The sequence below is a fragment of the Hyalella azteca genome, unplaced genomic scaffold, assembly GCF_000764305.2.
Source record: "Hyalella azteca isolate HAZT.00-mixed unplaced genomic scaffold, Hazt_2.0.2 contig15126, whole genome shotgun sequence".
NCBI classification, from domain to species: Eukaryota; Metazoa; Arthropoda; class Malacostraca; order Amphipoda; family Hyalellidae; genus Hyalella; species Hyalella azteca.
The window spans coordinates 128,987-141,760 of record NW_025944987.1 but is presented as its reverse complement, the minus strand read 5'-3'; positions in this window follow the sequence as shown (position 1 = coordinate 141,760).

The window sequence follows — 12,774 nt, the reverse complement described above, 5'->3', positions numbered from 1 at the left end:
TTAAGGTTTTTCGAAAGAATACTGTTAAAGGGCCGGCCAGGACGGTTGCTAATTCGTTGAGCAATCTAGGGTGGAAACCGTCTGATCCAGATGACTTGTTGGGATTCAGGGAGACAGGATTTGAACTGGACAGATGAAGAAGATAGCACTTCAGATAACTGACTCATAAAGTAATTGTTAATGGAGAAAATTGAATCGTTTGAATGACCACGAAATACCAATTTTCTATGTTTTTACTATCGGAACAGGCACAGGCTTGTGCGCTCTGTTCAAAGCGTTCGTTGCCGTGCGGTGGTCGGGCCATCCTACGTCGGCGACCACCACAACGTACGACGCTTGCTACACATCGTGGGGGGACCCCCGGGACATCGTCAGGACAAACTCCCCCTTCACTTACTCCACGGTTTATCCAAGCCACGACCCGAAGTATGCAACCGATGGATACGCTTGTGCAGCCCCCGGATACTTCGTTACGAATGAGCTGCCTAACAGCTTCTCGCAAATAGACATGGAAGTAACCACTCGAGTGCAGACCGTAATCATAGCCACGGCTTGGTCTACGAATCTTGCTAACATGGACGTGATCCTCAGCAACACGAGTAACTTCAACCTGGGACAGAAAATAGGACGAGTGAATGGACGTCTGGCGGATTGGACGACGCATACCATCGTCACCAACACCAGCGTGGCGGGACGGTACATCACCTTCTACCAGGTGCAAACTGATTACCATGGCTACGCCGATGTACAAGTCATTCCGCTGCCTTGAGCCTGTCCAAACTAATGAAAAATGTCCAACTCAAACTTATTTTTGGTCTAAGAAATTGATTTTTCTTCTCAGAAGCAGTCTAGAGTTGGACTGACAGAGTGCTGCAGTTGGTGCGATATGTTGTCGTACAATAGTATCACGAATAGAGTGTTGGGATTATATTGTTACGTTCACTTACCAACTTTGAATATCTGCATTTATTTCTTGCTTTATATAAATAGGATAGTGAAGAGAAAAACTTAGCAGACCGTAATCAAGTCAAGAAGTCAGGCTCTCTCATAATCACCAAGTCAGGCATTTGCATAACATTTACCCACTGCCTCTATGTGGGTGGAAATTTCCCCTCTTATGACTTGGCTCCAAAATTTCCGATCATACTGACTTCACTACACGCGATCTGCTATAACAACTGCTATGGCAATGTTTTGACAAATGCATTGGGAATAATTGAATCTAATTATCAGTTTCTTGTCAAAGTAATGAACTTCTATCCTCATTTCCGGCAATCATTGATCTCAAGGATCGATCTAACGTGAAGGCAACATGATAGTGATCTATATTACAATCTCAATAACCCTTAGTTTACTATATAGTGGTAAATATATTAAGCAGACGACGGCAAATGAACCTTTATAGACGAATCGCTTTAACGATCGTAAATGAACCTATATAAACGAATAGCTCAAACTACGGTAAATGTACCTATACAAACAAATAGCGTTAACGACGGTAAATGAACGTATACAAACGAATAGTTTTAACGACGGTAAATGAACGTATACAAACGAATAGCTTTAACGACGGTAAATGAACGTATACAAACGAATAGCTTTAACGATAGTAAATGTACCTATACAAACGAATAGCTTTAACGACGGTAAATGAACGTATACAAACGAAAAGCTTTAACGACAGTAAATGTACCTATACAAAAGAAAAGCTTTAACGACAGTAAATGAACCTACACAAACGAATAGCTTTAACGACGGTAAATGTGCCTATATAGGACCCTTACATTCGCTGTGCAGCACTAGGCACCCGCACCAGGCGTCCATTGAATTTGCATGGCATTTTCCGTAAAAATGGACTTATAAGAAGCACACGAAGTAAATGCACTGTTTTAAATTAACGGAAAGACTCTTCAAATTATTGGATGGCATGTCGCCATATTTGCAATTGAGTGAAAGATATTATCGTTATAGCCGGTAAACATTTTTGTGCATTGATATGTAACATAAAATCGTTCATGAACCCAAACATATACGCCGATCGCTCGATTAAGTTAAGAGGAATTTAGATACAAATAGCATTGGCAGTGATAAATGTGTCGGTAGACTTAAAAGTCAAGTTAGACTCAGTTTAACCACTAATACGCGCTACTCACGCACCATTCACAAGTACGCACCATTCACGAATATGCACCACTCACCGGGTCGTACTCCACGGCGCCACCAACGCGTCGCACGCTGCCTGTTGCAGCTCTAGAACCACAGATTTTTATTTGTTTCTGCCTATTGGTACTGCTGTTTTGTCTTAAAGTAGCCTGTATACTGATATAATATAAGTTAATAATACATCACATTCACATGCTTCTTTCTGTTTCACTCAAACCGCATATTAACAATATCTGTGTGGCATGGTAGGGGCTGAGAAGTTGAATAATTTGATAGGTACTTATTGCAAAATTGTGTAACCTCTATAAGAAATCGTGCATCGTGATTTAGTACTACGATTTCCTTAGCATTTGATTGTCATTTAAACTGTTATTTCTGATAATTGCATTAAATTCTATGTATGTGTTTTAACCCTCGCGTTTACAAGAATTTTAATTCATACATAAATCCAATGTTTCGCCATCGTTTCGATACTGGTCGCTTTAAGTCATTTCCTCGAAAAGAAGCATGTGCTTCACTACTGGAGTTACTTTCAAAAATAAAGTTTGCAAAAGTGTGTTTATTATCATTCTCATTTGCGCATTGCCATATAAGTAGCGATAAGTACCAATACTACGTCTTATCTATGTCTATTATTTTAGGTTTCAGAACTTCACCTATCAGTTCAGTTATTACGAGCAGTGAGTTAGTGCATGCCATTCACTGAGCGTCTAAATCTGCTATACATTCACTCTTCATGCGTGTCTTACATATCAATAAAGTTAAAAAAATACCAAAATCTTTTTCCTGCTCGGTAAATGTTCGTGAGGTTCTGGCGCTGAAGTTGGAGCGTTCCCACCAATCACAGTCGCGCTTAGAAAACTTATAATGAATGACGTCAATGTGAACTAAGTGCAATTGATGGCAAATGTTCGTGTGGATAACTGATGGGCTAATCAATCGATTTACCACAGTCTCGTCAGAGTCATCAGAATGTGCCATGATATGCCATTAAAATCCCACTTTATGCAAGTAACAAGTACCCGCATGTCGTTAAATCTGCATTTGTGACAATTAAACATGCCCAGATGTTCTTAAAACGCACTTTGCGAATGTCGGTAGAAAGAAACAGTGATGTCATAAGGCTTTAAGCAACACGCAAACTAGCACTCATAAGTTGATTCTGTTCTTTCTCGTAATTTTTCAAATATTCACGGTGATATAATTTGATTCAACAAGAAACCTCTGTAACGATTAGGCTATAATATAATTAACAATAACTCTGCTTTTAAATAAGCAACACCGTCGCAATCCGTTGCCTTGTGAAATAAAATCTCAATATAAATTTTTTGAAATGGAGAATTCTATGTTAAGTGCTTCTGGAATATCTAGAAATTTTTATTGAATATTTTTGGAGTAAAGTACAGAACTTTTTGACGAGTGATGAGAGACGCTAGCAACGTTGACGGCACAACTCCATTCAATGGCCTTCAAAGAGAAAAGTTTTGCGCAACAAAATTAAAACATTCCAACAGATTGTGGATAATTTCGTGAAAATTTGCGTGTAAGAGCAGTGGTGGATGCTTCTATGTATTCAGAGGCAGCAACCAGTTGCAAAACTTGTCATTTATTAGCAGTTTTGTACTAACTCTCTAAAGTAAACAAGGTTGGAACACGCGAATTCGGAAAAGTGGCCATGAAGGACGAGGCTGCAAACAGGTTCGTCATGTCATTGTAAAGGCGTCGGTTGCCCACTTCAGAGCACGAGGTTGCGCAGTGTAGAAAGAGAAAATAAAGAGATAAATAAGAGAAGGAGAAGAGAAAAAAGATGAAATGATCATAATTACATTGGTGATAAGTGCTTGCTTGTGGTTAGATGGGTTGGATGGGTATAGGTATCAGTCAACGCTTTTATGGGTTCCCGAGAAGGATAGTGGGGTTGATGTTGCCTGCTTACTTACAATAGTAACATTTTTTCATTTGAACGATAACGATAATGGGCTATCTATTACATGCGATTCACGCATTTTAAAATTTTTTTAATTATGTGTATCATTTCTTTATTCTTTATTTTTCTTTTAGATGATCGTGGTATGGATGATAATGTTGATGATGATTAGGCATAATGAATTGCTCGATATTCATGGGGTTGGTGGGTTTCATTTGTTGTTTAATCTCAGTGTTGTCCGTCAGTCAATCAACGTCGTCAAGGTAACGTCGCCTGGGCGCGTGATGAAAACTCACCTCCATGCGCAGCAGGCCCTTTATTGGGTGGTGCGAGTTTGGTGATGTTTGCGCCTGGTGGTGCTATGGAAACTGACGTCCAGTTACAGTAGGTGGTGCGAGTGTAGTGTTGTTGTGATAGTAATGTATTATGGAAATTGTCACTTAGGGGAATTTTGTGCTCTTTTTTGATGCTTCTGATTATGTGTACAGAAATAGTGCTAATGTCTTAAAACTTTTAAATAGCCGGCCGGTGCGGCATTGTGTTGGTATATGGCGGTAAAGCGAGTTTATTCCAGAGCTTTGGGTCCCATGTTTTAATGGGAGACATCTGAACTGAGAGAGAACTGTACTGAACTGTGATACTGAGGTTGGGGATTGATGATTGGGTAAGATGATGATAGATATGAAGCAGGTGACGGAAGAGAATGAAGGTATAATAGAAGGTAGTGTAAAGTGATTGGTGCCTATATATATATTATAAGATGGCATAACTTTCTTGTTTATTGTTTATTTGCGTACAATTAATTACCAGATAATGCATTAAAATTTTCAAGATGTAGAACAGCCCTTTAGATGACGTTGGTAGATCAAAAGGTAAATTTAGCAAATAATAATAATATATTAACGACGTTTCGTTAATATATTACCTCCAAACTAAAGGATTCGTCCGGACGCTGAAATTATTTTCAGAGTAATTTTTAAGCTTATATTTTAAATTGTATCCACTATACCATTGATTTGTACTACTGTCATTTCCAAAGTTCAATTTCAAGTGTTGCAAAACCTTTATCAGCTTGATAATGAAAATTGTATTTTCGAAACGTCGCAATCCATTAAAATGTCATTTGGTAACCAGCTTTTTGATCTCCCGGCGCCAGCAAAAATTTTCTTAGACTTGGAATAAAAAGCATGCTCTGGTCTCTTATCAAACTTGCATAAAAGAAAATATTCTGACAAACTATACCAAGGATAGTATATACGTATATTATTATAGGTAGGCAGAATTTGTTCCTTTAAGCTGTTTCATTGAAGGCCACAGAATTTGTCATAATTGACAATTTTTTTCTTATATCTTTCCCCAAAAATTAAATAAATTTTCTGGTCTTCAATGAAATCTGCTAAAGGAAAGTATAGATGATTACGAAAGCCTGGAGAATATAGAACTTGAATAACATTCATCGGTAGAGAAGTTGTAAGCAATGCTCGCATGCGTGATATCAAGCTTACGACATGCCATATGCAACTATACTAATTCAATAATTTCTTTTAATCTAGAATTCTCATGACTTACTGGAACCTAAAACTCAACACATAGACAGTTGTTATTAACGACAGAAATTGAATCTTAATTGGCACAAATTCGACAAATTGAGCTGAATCGACTCCATATGTGTAGCGCTCACCAACGACTAAACATCATTCAGTCGTTGAAAGCGTTTCTTAGTGACTCGGTAATGCCTTTGGAAAGCGCATTGTTGGTTTAAGACAAAAATATGACTCCAAGGCAATGAGGAAGAAACGCAATCCTCATTTCTCATATTTTCATCGAAAGTTGCAATTAGTTACGAAAATTTCGACTACCTGTAAATTGCCGTTCATGCCGATTATGAATACCCGTTATTAAAGACATTGGTGATAATGCTCGAACACCAATCCCTTAAATTATCCATGGATGTTTTTTGGATGTTTAGAATGTTTAAACCCCCAAACATTTGAATTTTGATTTTCTATTAACATATGAATTTTTAACATATGAATTTTTAAATCATGTTTAAAAATTCATGGATGTTTAGTTTGGGAGATATTCCTGGATCATTGAATTTGGAGACCGGCCGCGAGTCCGGCAGCAAATCCGGCCGTAATATTGTCCGAGACGTTCAACTATGAAGATGCACGGTAACTAAATTTTTTGTCTCTTCTTTCACGCCATAAAAAACGGTTGGTGAGAGTGCATTAGAAATTGAACTGAAACGAGAAGTGGCAATGTAATAAAAATATAACTCAGTACTCACTGCAATGAGTTACAGAGAGCGCATTTTCTCGTCAACGAAAACTTGAAGTCACGGACGGACAGAAGGACAGACAGACAGACGGACGGACATGGCGAGCTCAATATAGTGCATTTTTTCCAATAAATGAGAAAATGCGCTAAAAAGGCACAGACTAAAATCAAGTTTTGCTCAATGATCCAGGCTAAGAGGTGTGTTCTCTTCATACCCGAAGACTCAAAATCAATTTAAAAATTAAAATAGCTGTTAACTATAAAGTTATTTTAAACGCTCTACTAGCGATTTTGGTTTCATATTCCATCATTATTCTCCAATTCGCAGAATCCGCGTCACCACGGCGTTTCCACGACATCTTGTTCGCCACTGCAGCGACCCTGCATGGTACATTCAAATCTCGGTATGCTTGTTAGTAACTTGGTGACCAGCATTGTATATACGGCAATGCAATAATCGCTTCCATATTCCTTTTCGTGCGCAAGCGTGCTGCTGCTCGGTCATTATGAAGACTAAACATGAGTGTTTAGAAGATTAGAACCTTACTTAATTTTCATTATGGCATTGAAACGGTCCCTTGTCATACATCTTCATCATACATCTTTTACGTTTTAAATAAATTAAACTGTAGTCAAAATATCTTTTAAGGCCATACAGACAGTACAACGAAAATGTATTCATGGTTGCAGTTGGGGATTTAATTTCTCAGAGTAGGTACGTAGGGTAACATGGGGCAGCGAGCCCACTGCGGGTCACGGGCCCATAGCGGGTTTCTCGCTAAGTATGGCAGATATTGGTCCGTTATAAAAAATTGAATAACTCTATAGGCGTCTAATTCACATCATACATTCCTCATTAGTTGCACCTTTAAACAAAACAAAGAACCACCTCGTATCAATTAAAACTTCATCAAAAATTTAGTTTAAAAAAAGTGGGGGGCGCGCTGCCCCACGTTGCCCTACTGTGTTTACAGCTGCCGTCCTGTAGTGTAGTGAGTGGAAGTATATGCATGAAAAAAGTGAAAAATACTTTGATATTACATGTTTGAAAATAAAATATCTATATTAAAAATTAGATTAATTTGGATACAGGAATTAAATCGCTTGAATTTTTTTCTACTGCTTACTAATAAAATTTATGGAAGCTTACCTGTTAACGTTTTTTTTCGTTGATAGAATATACATGGAGTACTGAAATAAATGAACAGCTAGATTAAACGTACACGGTGGCAACTGGCAACTGGCATGTTCCAGTAGATTTAAAGTTTTTAACTAATCATAAAATTTGGTTTGCTTGTAAATATTGTAAATTTTAACGTTATGAGATTCCATTGTAAATTGATGGTATTATGGATTTGCTTATATATAAGAAAATGGTCCTGGACCGTGTGATGCTGGTCTTCGTCTTCGACATGCTGCAGTGCTGCATGCAGTGGAATAGAGCCTAATTATAAAAATTTCTTACAAAGGACTCTCATTTTTGTTCCCTAATTTTTTAGGTTCTTTTAAACATTATAATTGTAAAATTTTAGCTCACAAATTGATCAGATACTAGACGTATGTATATAAAATACCAAATAACCAGTTTGAGCGTCTCGTCATGCGTTGCTCTCAGTTTCATTCTATGCGCCAATTCACTATTATTTTACTCATGGGCGAACTTACACTCTAAATTTACTACCAAATCCCTTAGCAAATTATCAAAATTTGAAAGAGTTATATATATGGCTCATACCCACGTTGTTCACCTCAAACCGATGTCACTAACTTCCGCCGGCAAGTTTATATCAAGAATAATTCATAAATTTATTACATTTATGAATAAAGGCCGCTGCGTCCAGCGAAAATTATCCACCAAACCAACAGAATCGCGAACAAGTCGATCCGAAGTCATGCTGCAAATAAAATTTCTAGCATCCAAGAAAAATGAAATCATAATTTAAAACAGTTTGTTACTTATTTTTAGCGTATTTTAATTGTGGCTTTCAGCTCAATGAAAACATGCACAATAAAAGCAGGTAGTAAATTTATGAACATGTGTTTTTATTTAGCTGTGTTTTACACGTCTCATGCTAAATTTCAGTTTAATTTTAAAACGCTCAAAAGTATTTTCACATGTGATTTTTATCGTTTATATCTTTATATACTTAATTATTACATTATTATATTTATGTTTGTAATTTTTAATCAAATAATTAACTAAAATTACTCTCGCGGCGCGCACCACGCTGCAACCCCCCGAGCGACAATTTTTAGATTTCTTTGTATTATTATTGATTACCTTCCCAATCAGTTTCAAGGAAAAACTGATGTCTGAAGACCGTATTAAACAAAGATATGAATGAAGCTTTTTTTCTTCTCCACTTGAAAACTTACAACCTAACGGTCATACCTGCGGTTGTCATGTAGCTTCAAGTCCACCCAGCGCTGACACCCGAAAAGAAGAAGTAGAACACTTCCAAAGTCAGTGAAGAGTGACAGCGACGACTGGCGGAGGTTGCAGGCTGTGTCCATAAACGTTTCATCCACAACCGAAATGTTTGTGAAATTTTATCTAACTAAGAGCCTATTCGAAATAAAGCTATCAACCTGAAATATTTCTGATCAGAGACCAGGTATAGAATTCAATCGAATAATGCCTTATTAGTGAAGTCAGGGAAGTTAGTCGATAACTCTTGTAAGAGGTTTTCGAGCATTCAAGGCGATTATGGTCAGAAGATGGAAAAATCGATTCCATTTTGAGGTTAAAGCATATTTTACCCCCTGCAATTTCCACTGAACGAACGAAATGAATAGAAAAAGTGTTTTAGCCAATTTGACAGATGTCAACATTAAGGTTATAGAACTTTTTCTCCCCAAAAGACTTACTGAAAAGAAACGTCATCTGAAGGCTAGCAATTTTTTATCGTTTTAATCCAATGAAATAGCATGAGAATTAACTCGTAGTCCACGCAATTTATCATGATGCAAAAATTTTTGTGCACATATACATCCGCACCCCAACTTTTGTTACAGCCGACGAATGATCACCCCATCGCATGTGTTTTACCCTAACGCCTCTTCCAAGTATACTGTATATACGTTCTAAGGTCCATTAAATTATTTTGGGTCATCCTATTTTTTTGGGGGACATGAATCATTTTCTCAGAGGGACCTGTAAATTTCAGTTTCAGTCTGACAGAGAATGAACAAAGAATGTTCTTATTGCGATGTCAGACATTGTTGACAAAGATAATACGACAGGTAAAACATGATGAATGAATTATAAAACTACTGATTAGAGAATAACTCTTGCAAATATGTAAGGTTTTAGGTCTAGAGAATAAAACCGGCAATTATACTAGGTTTTGGCGTCCTTGTTAGGGCTATAAAAAGTAAGAACAGGAGCCACTAGTTCAAACTAAATGAATCCGTGACGACAAAATCTACTTTGGAGTTAAGTATTTTTAACTGAAACCTGTAAATAATAACACGAAAGAAAGAAAGAGAAAAAACTGCGAACCTGAATAGGATAATTTTTCGAGAAATGACCAGTAACTACACGCTGGGAGTTGCGCTATCGTGTTAACATACGCTGTTCAAGTCTCAACTTCTGACTTATGAACTTAACCAAAGTTCACGCGGCCTTGAGGCTGCCGAGCCCAACCGCTGCCTGGGACAAAGTCGAGGGGGTAGGCGACGCCTGCTCTGTTTTTTCTCTCTTAAATCTGAACATGGATTCCCATGCCCATACTCTCGCTGTATATTTACGGTTCAGCGGACAGATTGATTTTTTGACAGGCATTTCCTAGATGGCGGTCAAGTTAATTTCAATTTTCCTGATCTGAATACTCTTATTCCCTATTTCATCACACATTTTTTTCCAAACTTTACATTGTATTTCCAAGCAATCACTTCATTCACCGTAAGCTAGATTCTTTTACGTTTTTGTTTAATCGTTGCAAAAGTGAAATTCATAACCTATTCGTGCGATTCTCAGCCTTAGCCGTAGCTGTCAATATATAAATTTCACGTAAAAATATTGCAATTTGGCTGCCAAGTTATGGTCTGCGATGCCTGAATGTTTGACGGAGGTACGCTCGTTTTCCAAAAGAGATTTTTCATGAAGGTCGTCTTCAAATGCGACACATAATAATGGTTTCTATATTTGAACAATGTCATCAAACATAGCTAGTATAATGATACTAATATATGAAATCAAACACCCCGTAAATGATTAAATTAACAGTGAAGGATGACTTAAATGTTTGAAAACTACTTCAAAATTCACATCAAGTATCACAAAAAATGAATAAAATATTTATGTTTATGAATGAATTTTATGTTCGGGACTTGACAAACTGGAATAAATATAACTAAAATGACATTAATTGCAGGGAAATGAAGCTCCAAAAAACATGGTGTTCCTATTTTAGAAAAGGTTTATGCCATTGACGAGATTGACAATACAGTTAAAGGATTTACATATTCAATAAACGCAATCAACTTGAAGTAGAATGCCTAGTACAGCAATCGCTGCTTCAGTTGGCAAATAGTTGGCGTGATCATCACAATGCTTCGTTAGGAGCTTGCCATATGAATTATTCCAGGAGAATTTACTGTCAAACCCAGCAGATGAATGATATTAAATTAGATCATTTTACAAATATTTAAACGGCCATGTTATTGAAGCTGTACGTGTGTGAAATTATTTGCACTGAACTCCTGTACAGAGGTTCATGGACAGGAACATTCGTTCAGACTATCTAGAATATTTTACAGGGATTGAAGAGAAATAAAATATGAAGACATTATACCCTTATTGAGTTCATAGTGGTGGCTGGTCCTACACTATTGTGTTCTGTGTACGTAGTCAAGTACATTACTGTCTCGGGACAGCAAAGTGCACGAACTGCTTGACATGGTCTAACATTATATGAAATTATTGTATGATTTGAAAGAGTAAAAAATTTAGCTTCAGCATATAATTCTGCTGAAACTAAACCTTAATTTATACCTAAAAATTTCCGTGTTGTTTGCATAAATATATGCTGAGATAATTCCAGTGCTGGTTGTTACTAGCGTTGTAGAATGTAATATACATTAACTAAGGTTAAGAATTTATAGACACGAATTATGATTTTAGTATTTTAGGTTTAATAAGTAGCGACGGTTCATGATATTTGATTGCGAACTTATTTGATAATTAATTGAAGTGTTCACCAACAATGAACAACGTATATTAAAAAATAACAAGAATTGCACTGCAAGTAACCAAAAATAAGTCCGAGATGAAATATCAAGATTTCTGGTAAAAAACCATCGTAAAAATTAAAGCTAGAAGACTAATAAAGAGACTGCACTTCCTGGTCTTATAACTTGACAAGCCTCAGGCTGAACTTTTGACTGAGACGCAAAGAAAAATTTAATGAGCTTCCAGAAAAAGCACGGAATGATCTGGAACGATCCATTTTAATTCCATTCTGCAAATTCGAATTTCCCGATTTTCTCTTAACAAAATGTAAATTCGGCGTGACACATATGGAAATTTCGTCGCGTATTCGTTAAAGTTTATTTTATTCATTAGAAAATCTCATTCAATACCACAGACGTTTTGTAGTGTAGTGTACTTTTATAAACTTGGGTGACACTAATAGTCTGATGTTCTTGAGCTGAAGGTAATCGAGTCAGGAGCTCTAGAGCTAAACGTATGGCAATTTGTATCCCTGGACTGCAATATATTGTGTAACATAACTGAATTATACATATAATCGGTTTTAACATTTCCCGGAATTTTGCTGAAAAAGATTCATCGAAGTTGAAAATTAAAATGTGTTTATTAATTCAAATCTCATAGGATAAAGAGATGATAATCAGTATAACATGATTAATAAATTAATAAACACAATGTTCGTTAATTAGTTACAAAATATCGATGTTGGAATCGATCGAACTGTAATGTCCTATCCATGAATCGCTTTTTACGTACCATTAAAATAAAGGAAATTTGTCTGAACATTTTTATATGATTAAATGCTCATATTACTGACCAATGAATTGATTGATTTTCATTGAATAATTGAGACAGCTTTCAGGTTAGCACGAGAAGTTACTTTAATAACGTTTGGCAAAGATCAAGTGACAGCAAACTTCGGTTGGTGGGCTTATCTCAAGTCGCAGTTGATTGCGTTTTAACTGCGGTTTGTGACGAACATTCGGTGGCAAGAGTCATTCCGTAGATATACTTGCGTTCAACGCTATTTCCTCTCAGGGATCACTATTATTTTGAAGAAGGAGCATTCGAGATAAATGTGTGGAAATTTTCAATGTATTAGAATCTAATTGTCTGCAATTCTAGTGAATTACAGACAATTTAATTTTGAAAACATATCATGTGATTAACGTAATGAGTGTTATAATTAAAA